Source organism: Gorilla gorilla, chromosome 5, assembly GCF_029281585.2.
Source record: "Gorilla gorilla gorilla isolate KB3781 chromosome 5, NHGRI_mGorGor1-v2.1_pri, whole genome shotgun sequence".
Taxonomy (NCBI): Eukaryota; Metazoa; Chordata; class Mammalia; order Primates; family Hominidae; genus Gorilla; species Gorilla gorilla.
Window position 1 is genome coordinate 45215708 of NC_073229.2, and position 22513 is coordinate 45238220.

Below are 22513 nucleotides of genomic sequence, written 5' to 3' on the forward strand. Positions count from 1 at the left end.
ACCCCGTCTCTATTAAAAATACAAAAATTAGCCGGGTGTGGTGGCGCTTTCCAGTAGTCCCAGCTATTCGGGAGGCTGAGGCAGGAGAATTGCTATAGCCTGGCAGGCGGAGGTTACAGTGAGCCGAGATCGCACCACTGCACTCCAAATAAATAAATAAATAAATAAATAAATAAATAAATAAATAGATAAATAAATAAATAAAATAAAATTAAAATTAAAAAAGAATCCCAAAAAGGGGGTATCCCCAGTGCCAGCTGGCGCTGTCTCATCTTCAAGAAGCCTGCTCTTACTCAGCTTTCAGTGTACTTTCGTTTTTGCAATAAACTGCCTTAAGGTGTTATCTTCGTTGTTGTTTGCCTCTTGCTTAAATTCTTTTAACCAAAAAACAAGAACGGAGGACTTCGCACTTCCCGGTAACATTTGAAGTTCTCCATTTGAAGACCAAAAACAAAAACAACAGTAACAAAAAACAATTCATCCCTGATCGTTGGGTACATAAAATAGGATCTTGCAATAGCTGTTTGCCGGTACATTCGAGTATGTTCGGATTGTCTTCTGCGTGTATGTTCGTTGTTTCATTTCTGTAGGAAATGAAGTTTCTGAAAGCTGCTAATTTGGGGCAGTAGTTGAAAACATTACTACGGAACAGAATGGAAAGTAAATATTGGATGTATGTCTCCCACCTTAACAAAACAAGAGGGATTTGTAAAAAAAAAAAAAAAAAAAAAAAAAAAAAATATATATATATATATATATATATATATATATATATATTACTCGGTAGAGTTTTAAATCAAGACGAAGATCTCTCTGTTCATCCATCATGGTCTTATATTTCTCTTACATGCGTCCCGTAATAACCTACATCCTGTCCCTTCACTTCACATCCCTTCTCCCATCACCAAAGAAAGAATCAAAGGGGGTCTAGATAAGCGAGGGAGAGGAAGAACGGGGAAACATGGAAAGAAGAAAGGCGGGAGGGGGTGGGGGGAAGTGGTGGTGGTGGTTTGACCTTGAGGAAGGAAACCAGACGATTATGCAATAATACTCCAGCCTATCGCATACCCTCGCAGAAACCATTAAGAGGCTGAAAATAATTACACAGGGAATACGTAAGTCCCACTCACGGGCTTGTTAAGTTAAAATGTGGGCGGAAGCATTGGGGAAAGCTCCTGAAAGGTGGCAGTTGCAAAATGGTTTTGGTAAAATCTACATCTCAAGCCCTTTTCTCCTGTTTTTGTTTGTTTTAGACACGATCTCGCGCTGTCGCCCTGGCTGGAGTGCAGTTGTGCGATCATACAGCTCACTGAAGCTTCGCGCTCCTGGGCTCAAGTGATCAAGCCATTCTCCTACCCAGGTAGCTGGGACTACAGGCACGCGCCACCACGCACCGCTCATTTTTTGTATAGACGGGGTGGAACTCCTGGGCTCAAACAATCCTCCCCGCTTAGTCCCCTAATCCTAGTGGTTTTTTGCTTTTTTTTTTTTTTTTTTTTTCCTCTTGGCTTTTTGAGAGGGAGTCTTGCTTGGTCGCCTGGGCTGGAATGCAACGGCATGATCTCGGCTCACTGCAACCTCCGCCTCCCGGATTTAAGCGATTCTCCTGCCTCAGCCTCTCAAGTAACTTGGATTACGAGCACCCACAACTACTCCCAGCTAATTCTTGTATTTTTAGTAGAAATGGGGTTTCGCCATGTTGGCCAGGCTGGTCTCGAACTCCTGACCTCAGGTGATCCACCTGTCTTGGCCTCCCAAAGTGCTGAGATTACAGGTGTAAACCACGGCACCCAGTCCCCCAATCCTAGGATTAAAGGGGCAAAATAGCTGTGTCAGAAGTGGGATTCGAACCCACGCCTCCATGTGGAGACCAGAAGCCCCAACCCTGGGAAGTAGCAACTTGAGTCTGGCGCCTTAGACCACTCGGCCATCCTGACACGTACTGTTTCCGCTTAAGTTTCATTATGTAACTCGTAGTCAGCAGACGCTGACTCCGACAAAGGAGGAAAAGACCTCGGATGGGTGGCGTACGCTCCTGGTTTTCACAACGGTATTTATTATTTTGCCCGGTGCTATTCTAAATGATGCTAAAAATAGCATCATCAAAATACCTTATGTTGCTATCTTTCAGGTTAATTCAGAAATGAAACAATAGGGAAAGTGGCAAATACTCAGAACAGTGCTTCCTAAGTTACCATCTGGCTCCGTAACAGTTTCCTGGCTAGAGGGACCCTCAAAGCTCAGTATTCAGCGTCCTAAGCAGGTGCTTTGTAGAGAGAAACAAAAGTCATGCAATATTTTTATTTTTACTTTTCCGGTTTCCCCACCTAGCCCAGAATACACTGTGAATACTTTGAGGCAGAAATAAAATCAGTAACAGAAAAATGAACTGTCCCAATTCAAAAGAATGGTTGGAAAAGATGAAGGTGGAGAAGGGAGAAAAATAATTAATAATTTTATCATTTTAAGAGGTTCCTGGAGCAAGAAAGGGTGGTAGGTGCTTGTGAATGTGCAGAGGTGAGAAGAGTGAAAAAGTGGAATTAATCATGGAGGAGGGTAAGAAAGGAAGAAGAGGCGTCAGGTTTGGAGAGGTAAATTAATCAAACTGTCCATGGCTCATTTTTGTTATCAGTCAATGAAATCTTTCTCTTTCTCTCTCTCTTTTTCCTTTACTGTTTTTTTGATTTTCTTTGTCATGCCCACCATACAGCCCTTTCCTCTCTGCCAACATACAGGCACCCTCTCTAAAATATTTAAAATTATTATTTTTGAGACAGAGTCTCACTCTGTCACCCAGGCTGGAGTGCAGTGGCGCGATCTCGGCTCGTTGCAGCCTCCACCTCTTGGGTTCAAGCGATTCTTGTGCCTCAGCCTCCCGAGTAGCTGGGACTACAGGCGCGCGCTACCATGCCTGGCTGATTTTTTTTGTATTTTTAGAAGAGACAGGGTTTCACCATGTTGGCCAGGCTGGTCTCGAACTCCTGACCTCAAGTGATCCTCCCGTCTAGGCCTCCCAAAGTGGCGGGACTACAGGCGTGAGTCACCGCGCCCGGCCTATTATTATTATTATTATTGTTTGAGATGGAGTTTTACTCTGTCTCCTATGCTGGAGCGCAGTGGCGCCATCTTGGCTCGCTGCAACTTCTGCCTCCCAGGTTCAAGCGATTCTCCTGCCTCAGCCTTCAAGTAGTTGGGATTACAGGCGCGTGCCACCACGCCCAGCTAATTTTTGTATTTTTGGTAGAGAAGGGGTTTCACTATATTGGCCAGGCTGGTCTCGAACTCCAGACCTCAAGTGATTCTCCCACCTCGGCCTCCCAAAGTGCTGGGATGACAGTCGTGAGCCACCGCGCCCGGACAAAATTATAATAAACTATCCTTGAAAAATACGTTGTTGATTTGCGTGATTTAAATCCTAACTTCTGGCCGGGCGTGGTGGCTCACGCCTGTAATCCCAGCACTTTGGGAGGCCAAGGCGGGCGGATCACGAGGTCAGGAGATCAAGACCATCCTGGCTAACACGGTGAAACCTGTCTCTACTAAAAATACAAAAAATTAGCCGGGCGTGATGGTGGGTGCCTGTAGTCCCAGCTACTCCGGAGGCTGAGGCAGGAGAATGGCGTGAACTCGTGAGGTGGAGGTTGCAGTGAGCCGAGATTGCGCCATGGGACTCCAGCCTGGGCGAGGGAGCAAGACTCCATCTCAAAAAAAAAATTAATAAATCCTAACTTCTTTTCTTTTACTCAACACGGTTTGAAAAATCTACTCAACCTGCTACATGTACACCTGCTTGGTCACTTGTGGCTGCTGCATAGTATGAAAACCATAGGCAGTATACCTGATGGACATCTAGGTTGCCTCTAACAATCTGCTACCTCAAAATGCTAGAAGGACTGTACTTGGCAAGGCCAATCATGGAGCTGAGCTGGAATTTCACTGAGGTGGATTCCTAGAAGTGGAATTGCTGGGTAATAATTTAAAAGTTATACAGGAGGAAAACCCAGGTAATGTTAATATTGCAAAAAAACCTAAGACCCTAATTTTCAGCCCAAGATTTCAATCTATGTAGTACTTCATATAATGTAATTTTTATCTTCAAAAACAAGAGACAGAAAGGATATCCAAATCAGATAATTCTGAGAAGCAATCTCAGAAGGAGCTTTAAACTTAGTTTCTTTTTAACAGGATGATTATTTCTTTTGTTATTGATGACCCAAACGTGTTTTCAGCAGTGTCATAATCTTGAGGGTTCTTTCCTCTTAGGTTTTAAAGGTAACCTAGGAAATCTTTTGGTAGAAGTTTGTAACAGATTATTTTACGTGTGCAGAAAAGCAGTGAAGATTTTAGTCATTTCCCTCCCATGACTGATCAGTTGAACGGCTAAGGAAAAGAACAGGGTGTTACCGTCGTTGCTACAGCGGTGTGAGTTTACGACAGTTGCTGGTCAGATCAATGTCCGATTCCCCTTTCAGAGAGACAGACGATATACAGGAATCTGGAACATTCCTACAGGGCTCTCTGAGAACGGAGACCTTTTTCTCGTGCCTTTTTTCTTTTCTTTTTTTGTTTGTTTAATTTTTATGTTAGCTGATTCACAGACCAATAGATGGAAATCCGCTGCTTACTTTCTCGCAGGAGAAAAGGATCTCCAACAGTGCTGCGGGACTGCGTCCAAATGGCACTGAAAATATCCCAGGATTCTGTAAATGCGGGGTTTTCCTTTGTCGATTGATTTGATGTAAGAGAGATGCCTCTCTCTTTGCGAGACCCTGTTTGGCGAACATCGGTTGGGGAGGGAAATCTTGAAGGTAGAAACGGCTGAACTATCGTGGCATTCCTTGGAGAAACTTTCGGTACAAATTTGGTAGGGAAAAACAAAATATCAGGCTGTGTCAGAAGTGGGATTCGAACCCACGCCTCCATACGGAGACCAGAAGACCCGAACACAGGAAGCAGTAAGCTTGAGTCTGGCGCCTTAGACCACTCGGCCATCCTGACACTGTGACAAAAATCTTTGAAACTATACATGATGAGTAATCACGGCTTACGGCTCGCCTTCTGGCTGAATCCCAGCCGCAAAAGTTATCTCTGGAATTTGCCCGACTAAACAGGAGCTCCGAATTCACTGATTACAGAATGGAAAGGTAGAAGAATACAACTGTTAGTGCGGAACTGAATAATTCTTACAGTACTGGAGACCAAGATGGGAGTTAGGGAACAAGATATGAAGGAGACGTTTCCACGTCACCTCTCCCCTTCCTCCAGTAACTCCCCGCTCTCGGCCCTGCCCTCTCCCTCTGACCCAGGCCTCCTGACTCGCATAGACCTCTGCTTACGACCCTGACCCTGTGGGGTCACTTTGCTCTTTGTGACTTAAGTCCTGATGCAGCAGCTCCAACTTGATGCTGCCCCAGGGCCAGTGGGAACTTTTCTGGACAAGAGGAGGCCATAGCAACAGAGTGGGGCTGTTCTGTACATGGATTTCTAGGCATTCCCCCTTCTCCTCAGCCTATCCGAACTGTGATTTCACCACCGGAAGTCATCCTTACATCTTTCATTTCGTTACACAGTTCAGTAAACATCACTGTCTTCTACCCTGTAGGGTCGCCTGTGCTCTATAGTGATAATCCTGTCTCTCCTCTCTCTAGAGCTCTCAGATACTTTTCTGCAAATATTACCCACTGTGGGAGGCAACAGCTATTTCTTTTTTGAGACGAAGTCTCGCTCTTGTCCCCCAGTCTGTAGTGCAATGGCGCGATCTCGGCTCACTGCAACCTCCACCTCCCGGGTTCAAGCAATTCTCCCGCCTCAGCCTCCCGAGTAGCTGGGATTACAGGTGCGTACCACCACGCCCAGCTAATTTTTTGTATTTTAAGTAGAGACAGGGTTTAAACATCTTGGCCAGGCTGGTCTCGAACTCCTGACCTCAGGTGATCCGCTCGCCTCGGCCTTCCAAAGTGCTGGGATTACAGGGGTAAGCCGCCGCGCCCGGCCGGCAACAGTTATTTCTAAAGATAAGAGTGTACATTTTATGACTGAAAAATACGTTTCTAGGACTGTGAAAATGAAATCATCAAAAAAAAAAAAAAGACAGAAAAGAAAGAAAAAGAAAAAGAACCTTGTTGCAATGATTTTTCTAGGATTGAACTGTGAAAGAGAGAAACAATTTAAAATTCTAGTAGCGAGGAGTGCCACTGAGTTTCTATAATTAAACTACAAGGGCCTAAACGGATGGTACACAAATTTGAAGAATCTCGCTCTATTACCCAGGCTGGAGTGCAGCGGCGCAACCTCGGCTCACCGCAACTTCCGCCTCCCAGGTTCAAGCAATTATCTTGCCACAGCTTCCCGAGTAGCTGGGATTACAGGCGCCTGCCACCATGCCCTGCTAATTTTTGTATTTTTAGTAGAGATGGGGCTTCACCATGTTGGCCAGGCTGGTCTCAAGAGATCCGCCCACCTCGGCCTCCCAAAGTGCTGGGATTACAGGCGTGAGCCACCGCGCCTGGCCTGGAGAGTTATCATTTTTAAATTTGTAATTTCCTCATCTATTACTCTAAAATTAAACGGGAAACATCTCTTTTTAAAATTGGATTACTGTTTGTAGATTTTACTCTTTTCAATGCAACTATACTTTTCCTATATACTAAGTGCAATTCAATCATATGCAAAATTGGCAGTATATATTTTAATATATGCATATGTTGAATATTTGCACTAGTAGTTCCCTATTCCTGTTGAAGTCTATGTATACATTTTCTGTGGAAATGAAAACCTCTAAATTTAGGTTAAAAATATTTGAGATAGGTCGGGTGGGGTGGCTCACGCCTGTAATCCCAGCACTTTGGGAGGCCGAGGTGGGTGGATCACCTGAGGTCAGGAGTTCAAGACCAGCCTGGCCAACATGGTGAATCCCCATCTCTACTTAAAAAATACAAAAAATTAGCTGGGCATGGTGGTACGCACCTGTAATCCCAGCTACTTGGGAGGCTGAGACAGGAGAATCACTTGAACCCAGGAGGCGGAGGTTGCAGTGAGCCAAGATCGTGCCATTGCACTCCAGGAGCAAGAGCGAGAGTTCGTGTCAAAAAAAAAAAAAAAAATTGGGATACCTGACAGTGAATAATATAAAAACGTAATGTGAATCTGAAATTGCAACTGAAATATGTCTTAATCCAATTGTCTTTTATACACTGCTTCTTGTGAGGCACAGTATAGTCAATGTTTCATGAACTTCTGGGCAGTATATTTTCTAAAAAACTCCTTAATATTTATTTTATTTTCTCTAATCTTTCTTTACAAGTTAGGAAGAAATTGAATCTGAAGTGATAGGGGCTTCTGAGTGGTTAGGGTTCAGCCATAAAAAAATACTTGAGACAGACGGTATTTTCCAAAGATGGCCACACCAACATATCTCATCACACGTTGTCTTATTTTAATACAATTTTGACACATTTCCTTGAGGGGTGGGGGTCTACATTCCCTTTCCTTGAATCTGGATAGGCCTGTAACCATGATGGAAATGATACACCAAGACTTCCAATGTTAGGTCATAAAACGTGGTAGAGGCTTCCACCAGCTTTCTCTCAAGACATCTGCCCTCAGAACTCAGTCATGGTGCTCTGAGAAGGCCTAAACTAGGCCATCGGAGCAGAACACATGGAGAAAAATTAAGGCCTCCGGTCCATAGCCAGCAGCAACTGCCAGGCATGTGAGTGAATGATTCTTCAGATTATTTCTAGCCACCAGCTTCCCTCCATTTTTTGGGACAGGGTCTTGCTCTGTCACCGAGGCTGGAGTGCAATGGTATGCACATGGCTCAGTGCAGCCTCACTCTCCTGGGCTCAAGCAGTTCTCCCACCTTAGTCTCCTGAGTAGCTGGAACTACAGGCATGCACCACCACGCCCAGCTAATTTTTAAAAAATTTTTGAAGAGATGGGGTTTTGCCGTGTTGGCCAGGCTGGTCTTGAATTCTGGGCTTAAAGGATCCTTCCACTTTGGCCTCCCAAAGTGCTGGGATTACAAGTGTGAGCCACCATGCCCAGCCTTCAGCAACCAGCCTTATAGTCTTCCAGTTGAGTCCTAAGAAATCATGGAGCAGAGACAAGCTATCCCCACTGTTTTCTGCTCAAATTCCTGACCAACACATCTGTGAGAGATAATAAATGATAATTGTTGTTTAAGTTAAGCCATTGCATTTTAGTATGATTTGTTATGTAACAATAGTTAGGTGTGTATCAGTCTTGGTGCAATCAGGAGAGAGAAATTACACAGTTATTTGAACATAGAAGTGACCTCACCTGGGGCTGAAACAAAGCACTAAAAGAAGTGCCCTCTACCTCTCACCCCACCCCTGGCTAAGATCCAGACCTTGTTGGGGAGAGCATGGCTGTGACTCACGGAATAGCAGAGAAATGCTCATGCTGCTATGCCAGCAGAATTTGCTTGAAATCTGTCCTCTGGAATTTTTTGGAAATTAATCTTCAAGCGTTTCTTGAAAAGCTCTTCGTGGAGAGGTCTCTCACTGAGGGCACTCTACTACAAAACACTCAGAGAAGATGCCAGGGAAAATTAGTGGTTGCTGGGTGCTGCAGGAGACTGATTCAGGGGAAAGGCATGCATGATGTAGGAGCTAGGCACTGGGGAAGCAGCAGGCCAAGTAATACATGGGAAGCAAGAAGCAAAACTCACTTTCTTCCGCAATGTCTCTCCACTGCCCTCTACTGACAAAGCTTCAATGCCAGTTGGCAAAAGAAAACTAAGGACTCAAGATTCATTTCCACGAAGCAGGCAAAAAGGGTGAATTTGGAGCTGAGAGGCAATAAATCCTGAATGGGTACAAGCAAATGCAGATTTTCTTACTTAAAAATGGGATACTGCCAAAATTAATAAATTCTGAACCATGTGACTTTGGGGCTTGGCAGCAAGTGGAAACTGAAAAGACCTTGAGGAGAATATGAGTAAAAACACCTGAAGAAAATTGCTGCGTGTCACTAAGTCCCAAAGTCAGTGATGCTTAATGGAGAGTGTGGAAAATGTTACTAGAAGCTGGAAGAAACCGGACTTTTGTTATCTAGAGACAGAAAGTTTAGCAACACTGTTGTGAAAATGTGGAAAGTAGGCCGGACGCGGTGGCTCACACCTGTAATCCCAGCACTTTTGGAGGCCTAGGTGGGTGGATCACCTAAGGTCAGGAGTTTGAGACCAGCCTGGTTAACATGGTGAAACCCCGTCTCTACTGAAAATACAAAATTAGCTGGGTGTGGTGTCACATGCCTGTAATCCCAGCTACTCAGGAGGCTGAGGCAGGAGAATCGCTTGAACCTGATGGGGGTGAGGGGGGAGGTTGCAGTGAGCGAAGATCACACCATTGCCCTCCAACCTGGGCAACAAGAGTGAAACTCTGTCTCAAAAAAAGAAAAGAAAAGAAAGAAAATGTGGAAAGTAGAAAATACACCTAATGAATTTGAAAGAAAGAAAGTGGAAAGTATAAAATATACCTAATGAATTGAAAGAAAGAAAGAAAAAGAAAGAAAGAAAGAAGAAGGAAAGAAAGAAAGAAAAAAGAAAGAAAGAGGCTGGGAGCGGTGGCTCACGCCTGTAATCCCAGCACTTTGGGAGGTCAAAGTGGGCAGATCACGAGGTCAGGAGATCGAGACCATCCTGGCTAACATGGTGAAACCCCGTCTCTACTAAAAATACAAAAAAAAATTAGCCGGGCATGGTGGCGGGCACCTGTAGTCCCCACTACTTGGGAGGCTGAGGCAGGAGAATGGCATGAACCCGGGAGGTGAAGCTTGCAGTGAGCCGAGATCGAGCCACTGCACTCCAGCCTAGGCGACAGAGTGAGATTCCATATCAAAAAAAAAAAAAAAAAAAAAAAAAAGAAAGAAAGAAAGAAAGAAAGAAAGAAAATGTGGAAAGTGGAAAATATACCTATGATTTTGCTTATTTAGCTAAGGTTATTTCCAGGCAATATATTGAAGATGCCACCTGGCTTTTTCTAGCTGCCTATAGTAAAATAAGAGAGCAGGGAGATAAACTAAAGAAAGAATACTTTAGGACTTGTTGGATATTCAAAAATAAAACTGCTTCTCATTACCAGCCTCTCAAGATGACAGATAATGCTGTAATTAAGAAAAGGCTTTGATTCTGCTGAGAGAAAGAGAGAAGAAAAGAAAAGGCTTCTGCCATGGCACATTAGCTGGAAAAAAAAAAAAAGTCTTCTAGGAAAACATCAGACCCAAGGCATTGTCAGCAAAACATGGTCTAAAGATGAAGCCAAGGGCATGACTTTATTGCTCTATTCTTTTGTTCTGTACCTTTCATTCTGTATGCACTGATAACTTTGAGTTCTTTGTTGTTCTTCTGGAGGATGATTAGAATTTCCATGTCTTTCCATATGTTTGTTGTTTATGTGATATAAGTGTGAGGAGTCGGAACCAACTCCAGACTGCTTGGGCTAACAATTTTTCTCTATTCTGTACAAGTTGCCCCTTATATGCAAGCATGGCCTGGAGTGGGGTGGGATATAAATTTGGGGTTTAGGGATCTACAGAAAGCAGAGAGCTAGGCATACTTTCCTCCACCATAATCATGTGCTGGAGGCTCCATCAGCTTCCTCTTTGGACGGTAAAGTACTTATTTCTCTTTATTTACCTAAGCAGGTTATAAAGACAGTCTCTTTCCCATACAAGTGAGCTTCGTGGCCCAATTGCTCTTCTGTTCTGACTTTTCTTGGAACCGAGATAAAATGCCTCATTTATAGAATCCCTGACATTCTTGCCAATGAACTTCCCTAACCACTTTACTTTCCAAGCTCTTTGAACCCAGTTTCAGTTAATTAATTAATTAATTAATTAATTAATTTATTTATTTAGAGACAGAGTCTCACTCTGTCGCCCAGGCTGGAGTACAGTGGCACAATCTCCACTCACTGCAACCTCTGCCTCCCGGGTTCAAGCAATTGTCCAGCCTCAACCTCTCAAGTAGCTGGGAGTACAGGCATGTGCCACCATGCTTGGCTAACTTTTGTATTTTTGTATTTTTTTGAGACGGAGTTTCACTCTTGTTGCCCAGGCTAGAGTGCAATGGCACGATCTTGGCTCACTGCAACCTCTGCCTCCCGGGTTCAAGCGATTCTCCTTACAGGTGCCTGCCACTAAGCCTGGCTAATTTTTTGTATTTTTAGTAGAGACGGGGTTTCACCATGGTGGCCAGGCTGGTTTTGAACTCCTTGCCTCAAGTGATCCTCCCGCCTGGATCTCCCAAAGTGCTGCAATTACAGGTGTCAGCCACCACGCCTCACCCTAGTTTCAGTTATTTATGCCTGGCTAGAAATGCATCTATGTCTCCTCGGCTCCTGCGGCCCCCTTTTCATCCTACAAAGAAGGAGGCAAAAGTACTTGTTCCACAAAATTTTACCTATTAGGTATTTCAAAGGTCAACACAGTTAGTATTACAATAGCCTCATCAAGCATTAGCTGTAAGGACAAATGCTATGAATTTTAGTTGAGTCTTGTTTATCAGGCACTGGCCACCAAAAGTTTACAAAATCAGAATCTTCTTTTTGCTTTTTATGTAAACTCTTAGTCCAATAGAAGCAGTTAGCTATCTACTGATCCAAGGTAGTACTAATGTATGTAGACATTGTCAGTGGATACATTCTGTTTTGGCGTAAATAACTATGAGGCATAAGACTGTAAAGCACAGCCACTCAAAGCATGGTCTGCAACCCAGTGCTAATTTATAAATGTTAGTTACTAGTCTGGTCTGTTTCAAGATATGGAGCTTATGCCAGAAGGCAAATAACTATATCACTAAGCATCTTTAGTTCCATTGACTGACTGATTATAGTAGGAATAGTTTCTTAGTGAAGGCAGCAGTGCATTTAATTATACTTTGGTGCAAGCTTGTCTTTTTGTAGACCAGTAACTTGTGTTCCCTGCACAGTTTTGCACACCACTAGTATTAGAGGGATATTCCAACACTTGTATGGAAGTCAACATTTTTTTTTTTTTTTAGGATGGAGTCTCGCTCAGTTGCCAGGCTGAAGTAAAGTGGCGAGATCTTGGCTCACTGCAGCCTCTGCCTCCCGGGTTCAAGTAATTCTCCTCCCTCAGCCTCCCGAGTGGCTAGGACTACAGGTGCATGCCACCACGCCCAGCTAATTTTTGTATTTTTAGTAGAGACAGGGTTTCACCATGTTGGCCAGGATGGTCTCCATCTCTTGACCTCGTGATCCACCCTCCTTGGCCTCCCAAAGTGCTGGGATTACAAGCGTGAGTCACTGTGCCTGTCCCAGCATATGTATTTTTAAAAGAGAATTCATTCTATTGGTATAATTAGAAAAATATTTATGAAACATTATTTATATAGTTCATGAAGTCTCCAAGAAAAACAAACTGGGATAACAAAGCCAGAAAATATCACTGCAGCCTTATCAAGCTATTTAGAATGAACCAAGCTATTGCTTAAAGCCAGAAGCTGCATCGCATTCTTCCCCAGGCCAGATGCCTCCTCACCCTTTTTTGACAGAAGGTGAGCCTTCTATATACTAGTCTCACTGAGATGCATCTATTGGGAAGAACCTAGACTTCCTCCGTCATAGCAGTTTATGGCAAACCTATTCATACTCTTCCTTGCAGTGGCGGTGTTCCCAATGTGAGAAAATAAAAAATATCTTCAGGTAAATATTATTTTTTATCAGCTACTCAGGCTTCAACTTATCCTATCATTCAAAGTTTATGAAGCATCGGTCGGGTGAAGTGGTTTACGCCTGTAATCCCAGCAATTTGGGAGGCTGAGGCGGGTAGATCACCTGACGTCAGGAGCTCGAGACAGCCTGGCCAACATGACGAAATCCTGTCTCTACTAAAAATACAAAAATTAGCTGGGCATGGTGGTGGGCACCTGTAATCCCAGCTACACTGGAGGCTGAGGCAAGAGAACCGCTTGAATCCGGGAGGCAAAGGTTGCAGCGAGCAGAGATCGCCCCACTGCATTCCACCCTGGGCAACAGAGCAAGATTCTGTCTCAAAAAAAAAAAAAAAAAAAAAAGTACAGAAATTCATCACCCAACAAACTCCTGGAAGATATCACTATAATTATAAGAACAATCAGATAATGCAGATTATTCTGCATTTGCACTTCCAGATCCATTATCTGCCTTTCTTCTCCCTGGAAAGAAATCACTTGGCCCCTGGCTCCCGTTTGGATTCAGCCAATGGAAGACAGCAGCAGGAGATAAGAGGGCACAAAGAAAGAGAGGCAGATGCATGTACAGTATTTCTCCTACTTGCTCCCTGACAGCCTGTATTCCTCTCATGAGCACAGCTCCCAGTGGGTGGTTCCTCTCCCGTTGCTGGAACTCTTGCCAAATTCTGGCAATTCTGCCCCTTCCCTTTTCCCTTAATGCCTAGGAATAGTGAAGATTCCCACTGTTCTGATCCCTGAAGATTTCCTCACATCTTCTTGGTTCCCTTAATTCTATAAAGAAGCCCTCCAATAATCTTTCCTCAATCCACCTGATGAATATAACCAGATTTACCCAAGCCCACTTCTGATCCTTACTCTCCTGACCGCAGTGGGGGGAGGCGCTTCAAAGATGGAGCCTAGGCCAGGTGCGGTGGCTCACGCCTGTAATCCCAGCACTTGGGGAGGCCGAGGCGGGCGGATCACGAGATCAGGAGATCGAGATCATCCTGGCTAACACAGTGAAACCCTGTCTCTACTAAAAAATACAAAAAATTAGAGGGGCGTGGTGGCGAGCGCCTATAGTCCCAGCTACTCGGGAGGCTGAGGCAGGGGAATGGCGTGAACCCGGGAGGCGGAGCTTGCAGTGAGCTGAGATCGCGCCGCTGTACTCCAGCCTGGACGACAGAGCGAGACTCCGTCTCAAAAAAAAAAAAAAAAAAAAAAAAGATGGAGTCTATAAGAGCATCAAGGTCCATGGCCTGAATAGTAACTTCCCTGCATTTGTGATTTTCCCTCTTAAAGATAACTCTGAAATTAGAAATCAATATAACGGGTGCTCTGAAAACACTCATTAAAACATTCTAATTAGGCAAAGGTATATACTACAATAGAAGGAAGTAGGATTTTTTTTTTTTTTTTAAGATGGAGTTTCACCCTTGTCACCCAGACTGGAGTGCAATGGTGTAATCTCAGCTCACTGCAACCTCTGCCTCCCAGGTTCAAGCAATTCTCCTGTCACAGCCTGCTGAGTAGCTAGGATTACAGGCGCACGCCACCGCGTCCGGCGAATTTTTTGTATTTTCTTTCTTTTTTTTTTTTTTTGAGACGGAGTCTCGCTCTGTCGTCAGGCTGGAGTGCAGTGGCAATCTCAGCTCACTGCAACCTCCGCCTCCCGAGTTCAAGCGATTCTCCTGCCTCAGTCTCCCGAGTAGCTGGGATTACAGGCACGCGCCACCATACCCAGCTAATTTTTGTATTTTAGTAGAGACGAGGTTTCACCATGTTGGCCAGGAAGGTCTCCATCTCTTGACCTCGTGATCCGCTCGCCTCGGCCTCCCAAAGTGCTAGGATTACAGGCATGAGCCACCACCCGGCCATTTTTTGTATTTTCAGCAGAGACAGGGTTTCACCATGTTGGCCAGGCTGGTCTCGAACTCCTGCCCTCAGGGGATCCTCCCGCCTTGGCCTCCCAAAGTGTTGGAGTTACAAGCGTGAGCCACTGCTTCCTACAGGAAGTAGAAATTAATAACAATAAAAACAATAAAGTTAATTGTTTAATTTAGTGTCACAGAGTCAAAAGGACAGATCCTACATTTACTAAATCCTGAATTATTCAGCTCCTCAAATCACATTTATTAGAAGGTTAAACCAAATACAAAGAAATATTACTTTAGCATATTTTTTATAATTTAGAAAGTATTGCAATATAATCATTTGACTTATAGATAAATTCAAAAGTCAACCAATAGCCATCAGTATGCTGATTTATTTCCTTCTAAGATTTTGCTATGCAAATACACTGAGAATGAAATTGTGATCATTCATAAAGTTTTGTCCTCTGCTTTGTTCACTCAATGGTAGTTCATGAACTTTCTCTGTATTATTAAATGCCGGTTTCTTCTAAAAACCTGTAAGAGCTGCATGATATTCCATATGGATATGGTATGGTAAGATAAGCTTGCACCAAAGTATAATTAAACAACTGCTGCCTTTACTGAGGAACTCTTCCTACAATCAGTGAGTCAATGGAACTAAAGATGATTAGTGATATAGTTGATTTGCCTTCTGGCACAAGCTCCATATACAATATATACCTATACACATACACATATATGTACCTACATATACCTATATATAGTATATAGTATATAATGTGGTGTTCATAAGTTGAAAGGTGGATCATTACCTATTTTCTAAAATCCAGATTCACAACCAGAGACTTGAGCCTGGGAGATGGCAGTGGAGTCAGGGCATCTTTGGGAATGTGGCTAACAAATTTGGTAGAGGAAATGTGTATAGGAACAGGCTACCTATCCACTCCTAATTCCCGCCGCTTCAGCATTCTCCCTTTCATCTTTATTATTTTTCCTTTATGTCTCTGTTTTCTCACCACTGTCCCCTTCCCTCCACCCCCTAACTTATGAGTCTTCTCTAATTCTGAAGGAGCCCAGGTTGAGAAAAGCTCTGTAAAAGAGGCCATACCTAATTTTATCAAGAACTGAAGGTCTGTTTTATCTTTTGGCTCCGGACACCCTCCATGTAAGTTCCCTGGTGCAAGCCTCTGCTGACTTGTGGAAAATGAAGTGAGAAGTAAGAGATATTAAGGCTGGTACTTTTCCAGAATTTCAGTACTTGCAGGCCTTCGCGTAGCTGCCAAAAGACTTGCGATATAATAGTGTGTTTGCAGGTTAAGTATTGTGTCACAAGTGCCTTATGTGGTAGAGATTTGAATGCATGCCCTGCCTACTCTTAACTACTGTGTACGCCTTGAGATAAAGAAGTGACATCCATAGTACCTTTCCCATAATGATTGCTTATGCTTTACTGAATACTGTATTAAATGAATACCTTTAAGAATCAGAAGTCTTAATCTCAGCGGACAAGGAAAGAAAGAGAGCCTACTGAGATACCTTAAGAGCATTAAAAAAAAACACACCAAAAAAAAAAATTAGGTTCAAGTGATTCCTCTGAACATAATAGAGCTGTGTTTCACGGAGGTTATACTTTTCTTTAGGCACTAGAAATCAGGAGGCGAACACTGTACCTAAACATAAAACGACATTCTCAAAAACTGCCCTGCACAGGCTTGTTGGGACTCCACGATCCTTCTTGGACCTGCATCCTCCTCTTCTCTGGTACTCGGGTGATGACAAGGAGCTTCAGGAGAAAGGGTCCCTTCTACCCAGGCAAGTTTAGGATTTTGGAAAATAGAAACAAACAACTGGCTCCTCTGGGAGGCGAACCATTGATTCTAAGAAGTTCGGGATGGAGAACAGTGATAAAATTGACCTTGCATTCTCTCCGCTCTCACTCTCTGCCGCGTTAATATACCCCTCCATTTCTTGTTTTGTTTTCCTATTGTTTGCGTTTATACCACTTCCGGTCACACGGGCATTATTTTGCCGGTATGACTTTGGGGAATGAAGGTGGGGATGCGGAATGTGTGATTGTTTTACCCTTTAAGACCTTTGGGAGAGCTGGCTGGATTGCTCTTAAACAGCAGATTTCACAGCCTGTCTTCTGGAAGGGAGAGCTGCGTCCTCGGGATAAGACAGGCGCATAGAGCCTGGATTCCCCGCTTCCCAACCAGTGGCTCTCATTTTTTTTCTGAGTTGTTTTAATGTTATTTGTATTTGTCAGTAGTCGAGGACTTTTTAAGTTTTTATTTATTGTATTTTTTTAAGGGATACTGTTTCTTTATGAGCACAGGGCCCCCGACTTGGGACAGGAGACTTCAGATTTATGGTTTAGTTTACTTTTTTACCCCGGTCTGCTTGTCCGAGCCGAATCTCAAATAGCTTTTCTCATGCCCCTCCCAGCCCCTTTCCCCTTGTGGAAGAGAACAAATTTCTGGTTTCTTTGCTACAGCGCCGTTGGACGGAGCTCTTTTATTTGGATTTCGGTGTCGCTCAGTGGAGAAGTAGAAAGACGGCAAGGATTTACTCCCTGGGTGGAGGATCCAAAATGATACAATCTTAAAGACGACTCGAGCAGGCGGAGCCTCTCTTGGGCTTCTGTCCCCGGGAGGTGCTTCACTGCCCCCTTCTTTACTGTCTCACCCTTACCCTCACCTGTCAGTGTGGCGCTTTTGATTTATGATTTGGGGGAATTTGAGACAGATGAAGGCACTTTTCCCCCAAGGCGCTAAGAACTGAAGTCCAGAATACCTGGGCGTTAAGCAGCGTGAAAAGTACTGCAGACAGTGGGGCGTGGCTAACAATGGCCGAAAGCTAATTGGACGGGAGGCTAAAATTATTAGAGAATGCAGGGATCTGTGTTGTTTGACCATAAGCCAGAAAATCGGAAGAGGGAGAAAAGTGAAAAATCAGCAACAAAACTCAGTCGAGAGTGAAAATAGCTTTAGTAAGAGGAAGTAAACTCAACTTCACCGTGGCCCTGTAGCTCAGGGGTTGGAGCACTGGTCTCCTAAACCGGAGGTCGTGAGTTCAAATCTCACCAGGGCCTAACAGACTGCCCCTTGGGGTCTGGTGTTTACTTACACTTCCTGTGTCTTAACTTATATGTTTTTTTTGAGACAAAGTCTCGCTCACGTCACCCAGGCTGGAGTGCAGTGGCGCCATCTCGGCTCGATACAACCTCCGCCTTCCGGGTTCAAGCGATCTTTTCCCCGCCTCAGCCTCCCGAGTAGATGGGACTACAGGCCTGCACCACCAAGCCCGGCTAATTTTTGTGTTTTAGGGTAGAGACAAGGTTTCGCCATGTTGGCCAGACTGGTTTGGAACTCCTGATCTCAAGTGATCTGCCCGCCTCGCCCTCCCAAAGTGCTGGGACTACAGGCGTCAACCACCGCGCCCTGCCGAAGGGTGCGTTTATTAGATGCCAAAACCTAAATCTGGAAATTATTCAAATCGATAAGCACCCATTTTAGCCCACCTTCTCAGAATGCAGGAATGTACTGGTAGCAAAAGTAGGAAATGCTAGAAATACACTCTGGTTCCAAAATGGCAGAAGCAAGCTGGCTTCACTGCTTCCTACTGAAAACCAAAACTAAATACACAGCACCAAAATTATCACCAAACGTAAGGAATTCTAAAATTAAAATTCCTCATAACAGATGGAAATGAAACTGCTGTGCTATCTGAACTGTTGATGATGCACGAAATTCAGCAGTGGGAATCTTTGAAGATCTACCAATACAAGAATTAGTGGCAATATAAACCAGCTAATAAATGTCTCTTTCTGATAAACTAATTTGTATCAAATCTCAGTCACCTGCAACCTAAGGAGTCCCCACGAATTTAGTCATTGTAGGCCTAAAGAAACCTTATTATAATTATCGATTTTATGATGCTTACTTAATGGACTGTAAGCTCCGTGATAGCAGGCATCATATCTTATTTAATATTGTATCTCAGAGCCTTGCAGAGTATGAACCCTAGTCTCTGCTAAGTAACAGTTTCTTGAATGAAGCACAGCTAAAGAAATACAACCAGGCTGGGCACGGTGGCTCAAGCCTGTAATTTCAGGCCAAGGTAGAATCATTTTAGTCTAGGAGTTTAAGATTGCAGTGAGCTATGGTCACGCCCCTGGGTGACAGAGCTGAGACCTTGTTGAAAGAAAGAAAAAAAAAGAAAGAAAGAGACAATCAGAATGTAATGAGTTTGTAAATACCGTAGGAGGTAGAAAATTTACCTGAAGCCTGAGAAATCAAAGTCAGCAAATATAGAACAAAGAAAACAACACAGCAAGCCCTGATAAAGATTCTACCTAAATGTAAAGTGACCAATCCTCCTGGTCTCTATGCCTTAGAATTGGAATTGAGCTGCCTGCAAAATTGAACACCCAAAGATAACATCTGAGTGGCTCACATAAATTGTTAAAATCAGTAATCTATATCAGAGACTAAAATGATGGAGTTTCTCTCCACCACATTTGTTCTAAATACTGAATAACATAATAATGTCCACAAGCCACAAATACACTTCTCAAAATGGTAATTTGGATTCTTGAAATAATCCAACACTTTTTGTTGTACTAAGTTTGGAAAATCTACTTTAAATTGCTTAAGAATCAGGACAGGCACAGATTATTCATTTCCACTAAAATCCGCCAGAGCAGCTTTTAGTTGCTTGCACATTAGGACTATCATTCCTTTCTGAAAGCCCTCAGGGTACTTTATGTTTCCATGACTTCATAGATACTGCTTTCTCTGCATGCAATAATAATTTCATCCCTTCTTCTAGCTAAGTCCTACTAATTCAGAATTCAAATAATGTATCACTTTGCCCTCAATCTAGGTGAGAGATGCTTTTTCATAGCACCATTTGCACTCTTTTATTATATTTGAATAATATCTAGTAAATAATAATGTATTTTTTCTTTTCTTAGAGGAAGTCTCACTCTTGTCACCCAGGCTGGAGTGCAGTGTCGCGATCTTGGCTCACTGCAACCTCCGCCCCCCGGGTTCAAGCTATTCTCCTGCCTCAGCCTCCCAAGTAGCAGGGATTAGAGGTGCCCGCCACTATGCCTGGCTATTTTTTGTATTTTTAGTAGAGATGGGCTTTCAGCATTTTGACCAGGCTGGTCTCGAACTCCTAACCTCAGGTGATCTGCCCGCCTCGCCTTCCCAAAGTGCTGAGATTACAGCGCCTGGCCTCTTTCTGTATTTTTGAAACCACTTTTGCAAAGATTATAACAGTGGGAAAAGTATGACCATGAAAGAGATCTGACCTGACTCCATCTTGGCCTTTGCCTCCAAGCTGCCCTTATTATTCCTGGGTGTAGGTGGAACTAACTTTGGGAGGAATTTAATTTTTAACTATCATTTAAAAGCCCTAGCTTCTGAATTTTCAGGGGGCCTGATTTGAGTAACAGTAAAACTCCAATCTCCCATTTAGCTGGCTTTATGTGTATTAAACTCTTTCTCCATTGCCATTCCCCGTCTTGATAAATCAGCTCCACCTGGGCAGCTGGCAGGACGAACCTTTTGGGCAATTACATTTAGAAGTTTGGTAACCATGAGGATGTGTCTCCATTTTGTTTATCTATTTGTTTTTTCTAAATTCTGGGGTGACCTAAAAGGTATCTTAGTTTTGTTTTTGTTTGTTTGTTTGTCTGAGACAGAGTCTCACTGTGTCACACAGGCTGGAATGTCATGGGGGAATCTCGGCTCACCGCAGCCACCACCTCCCCTGTTCAAGAGGTTCTTGTGCCTCAGCCTCCTGAGTAGCTGGACTACAGGCGTGTGCCACCACATCCAGCTAATTTCTGTATTTTTAGTAGAGACTGGGTTTTGCCATGCTGGCCAGACTGGTCTTGAACTCCTGGCGTCAAGCGATCTGCCTACCTCATCCTCTCAAAGTGCTAGGATTACAGGCGTGAGCCACAGAGCCCAGCCAAGGTATCGGTTTTGATGGATTGAAAGTACTTGTTTTTCATGGAACATGGCTTTCTTTATAAATATTTACAAATATTTCTATTGAAGTTTTATTTCCTTTTCCACTGAAGTTATTCTCAACTTCAGACACACGTTACCTGATTTTGCTTAGTTCTCCATTATCTTTCAATAAAATTTATAACTTTTTACATGTTTGTCTTTTTTCTTTGAATTATTTGAAATTTTCACTAACCTTTTCTTGCCACTCAGTTTTTTGGGGAAGGACCACAAACTCCTTTACTTGCTGTTTCTGATTTGTTAATTCTGTTACTGTTATAGCACACTCTTTTCTTTGCTCTTCAATCTCTGCTTTCACTCAATTCTGTTATCTTCTATAAGGGGAAATAAAACTTTTTCCTTGACTTTCTTAGGTTTAGTGAGTGGAGTCTTGGAAATTAAACTGACAAAAAACAATAATAGGAGAAAAGGCATACAAACTTTGTTTGATGCTATTATTTTAATTTTAATGTGTACACAGGGGTCTCACAGAAAAGAAAGTAAAAACCCAAAGAAGTGTTTAGGCTTGAGAACTTATGCACTATTTAACAAAGGGTGATAAATTCTGGAGAACTGACAAGACAAATGAAAAGCATTTAGGCTTTTAGGTAAGGTAAGGTAAATATACAGATGGGGGGAAGATGTTAATGGAAGTAAGGTTTGTTTAAGCAGATTGTAGATGATGCATTTCCAATGATAAGAGTTGTCTCCTCTTCCCAGTGCGTGAGAGGGGAGAGGGAAGACCTTCACAAAAGTAAATTTATGCTCTGCTCTTAGACAGAAAGGGGGAAGGTAGAGAGCATTTCTGGCATCTGGTGTTTCACTCAGTTGCCTTCAGCTAAAAATAATTCTTATGCTATAGTAGCATATTTTGAGATGCCATATTTTGATCCCCTTCACTTGTCTTTTTTTTTTTTCTTTTCTTAAGACAAGGTCTCCCTGTCACCCAGGCTGGAGTGCAATGGTGTGATGATAGCTCACTGGAGCCTCAAACTCCTGGACTCAAGCCATCCTCTCACCTCAGCTTCCCCAGTAGCTGAAACTATGGGTGCATGACACCACACCTGGGTAATTTTTAAAATTTTTTGTAGAGACGGGGTCTCAGTAGGATGCCCATGCTGATCCCAAACTCCTGTCCTCAAGTGATCCTTCCTCCTCAGCCTCCCAAAGTGTTGGGATTACAGGCGTGAGCCACAGCACAAAGCCCCCTTCATTTGTCTTTGAACTAACTTTCTTTGCATCCAGAGCATAAGCATATGACAAAGAATTCACCAACCAAGTTCATCCACATCAGGTTTTGATTCAGAAATTGTGGACATAGGCCGGACGCAGTGGCTCATGCCTGTAATCCCAGCCACCAAGGCAGGTGGATCACCTGAGGTTTGGAATTTGAGACCAGCCTGGCCAACATAGTGAAACCCCATCTCTACTAAAAATACAAAATTAGCTGGGTGTAGTGGCTCACGCCTGTAGTCCCAGCTACTCGGGAGGCTGAGACAGGAGAATCTCTCTTGAACCCACGAGGTGGAGGTTGCAGTGAGCTGAGACTGCGCCTCCAGCCTGGGGCAACAGAGTGAGACTCCATCTAAAAAAAAAAAAAAAAAAGAAAGAAAGGAAAGAAGGAAGGAAACGAAAGAAGGAAGGAAAGGAAAGAAAGGAAGGAAGAAAGAAAAGAAATGAAATTGTGGACATAAAGAAGCAGACAGTACAAGGCATCCATTCTGGTGGTGGTAGTAGCCAATATGTTCATTTTCCTATAAAAGCCATGAACTATTGCCTTGTAGTGGCAACAGTGTGAGCAGTTCTGTAGTGTGATTTTGGGTGTTATTTCTAGCTGTATAGTCTACAAGCCTGGTGTTCTGGCTTACTCAGGTGTTCTATGAACTACTTTATAATCTTTAGTGAATGCCTTATGTACTTCT

At 43.4% G+C, this 22513-nt stretch overlaps 3 non-coding genes across 3 annotated transcripts; 1 reads left to right on the top strand and 2 right to left on the bottom strand.

Annotated features, from left to right (window-relative positions):
- Nucleotides 1–1830: 1830 nt before the first annotated feature.
- TRNAL-CAA (transfer RNA leucine (anticodon CAA)) lies at nt 1831–1937 on the bottom strand. The gene is made up of 2 exons: nt 1900–1937; nt 1831–1876 (listed from the first exon to the last, which is right to left on the bottom strand). It is a non-coding gene; the product is annotated as a tRNA-Leu (tRNA).
- A 2953-nt stretch (nt 1938–4890) lies between these two features.
- Nucleotides 4891–4998, bottom strand: TRNAL-CAA (transfer RNA leucine (anticodon CAA)). Its single transcript has 2 exons — nt 4961–4998; nt 4891–4936 (listed from the first exon to the last, which is right to left on the bottom strand). It is a non-coding gene; the product is annotated as a tRNA-Leu (tRNA).
- A 12591-nt stretch (nt 4999–17589) lies between these two features.
- Nucleotides 17590–17662, top strand: TRNAR-CCU (transfer RNA arginine (anticodon CCU)). The gene has a single exon. It is a non-coding gene; the product is annotated as a tRNA-Arg (tRNA).
- The last annotated feature ends 4851 nt before the right edge of the window (nt 17663–22513 follow it).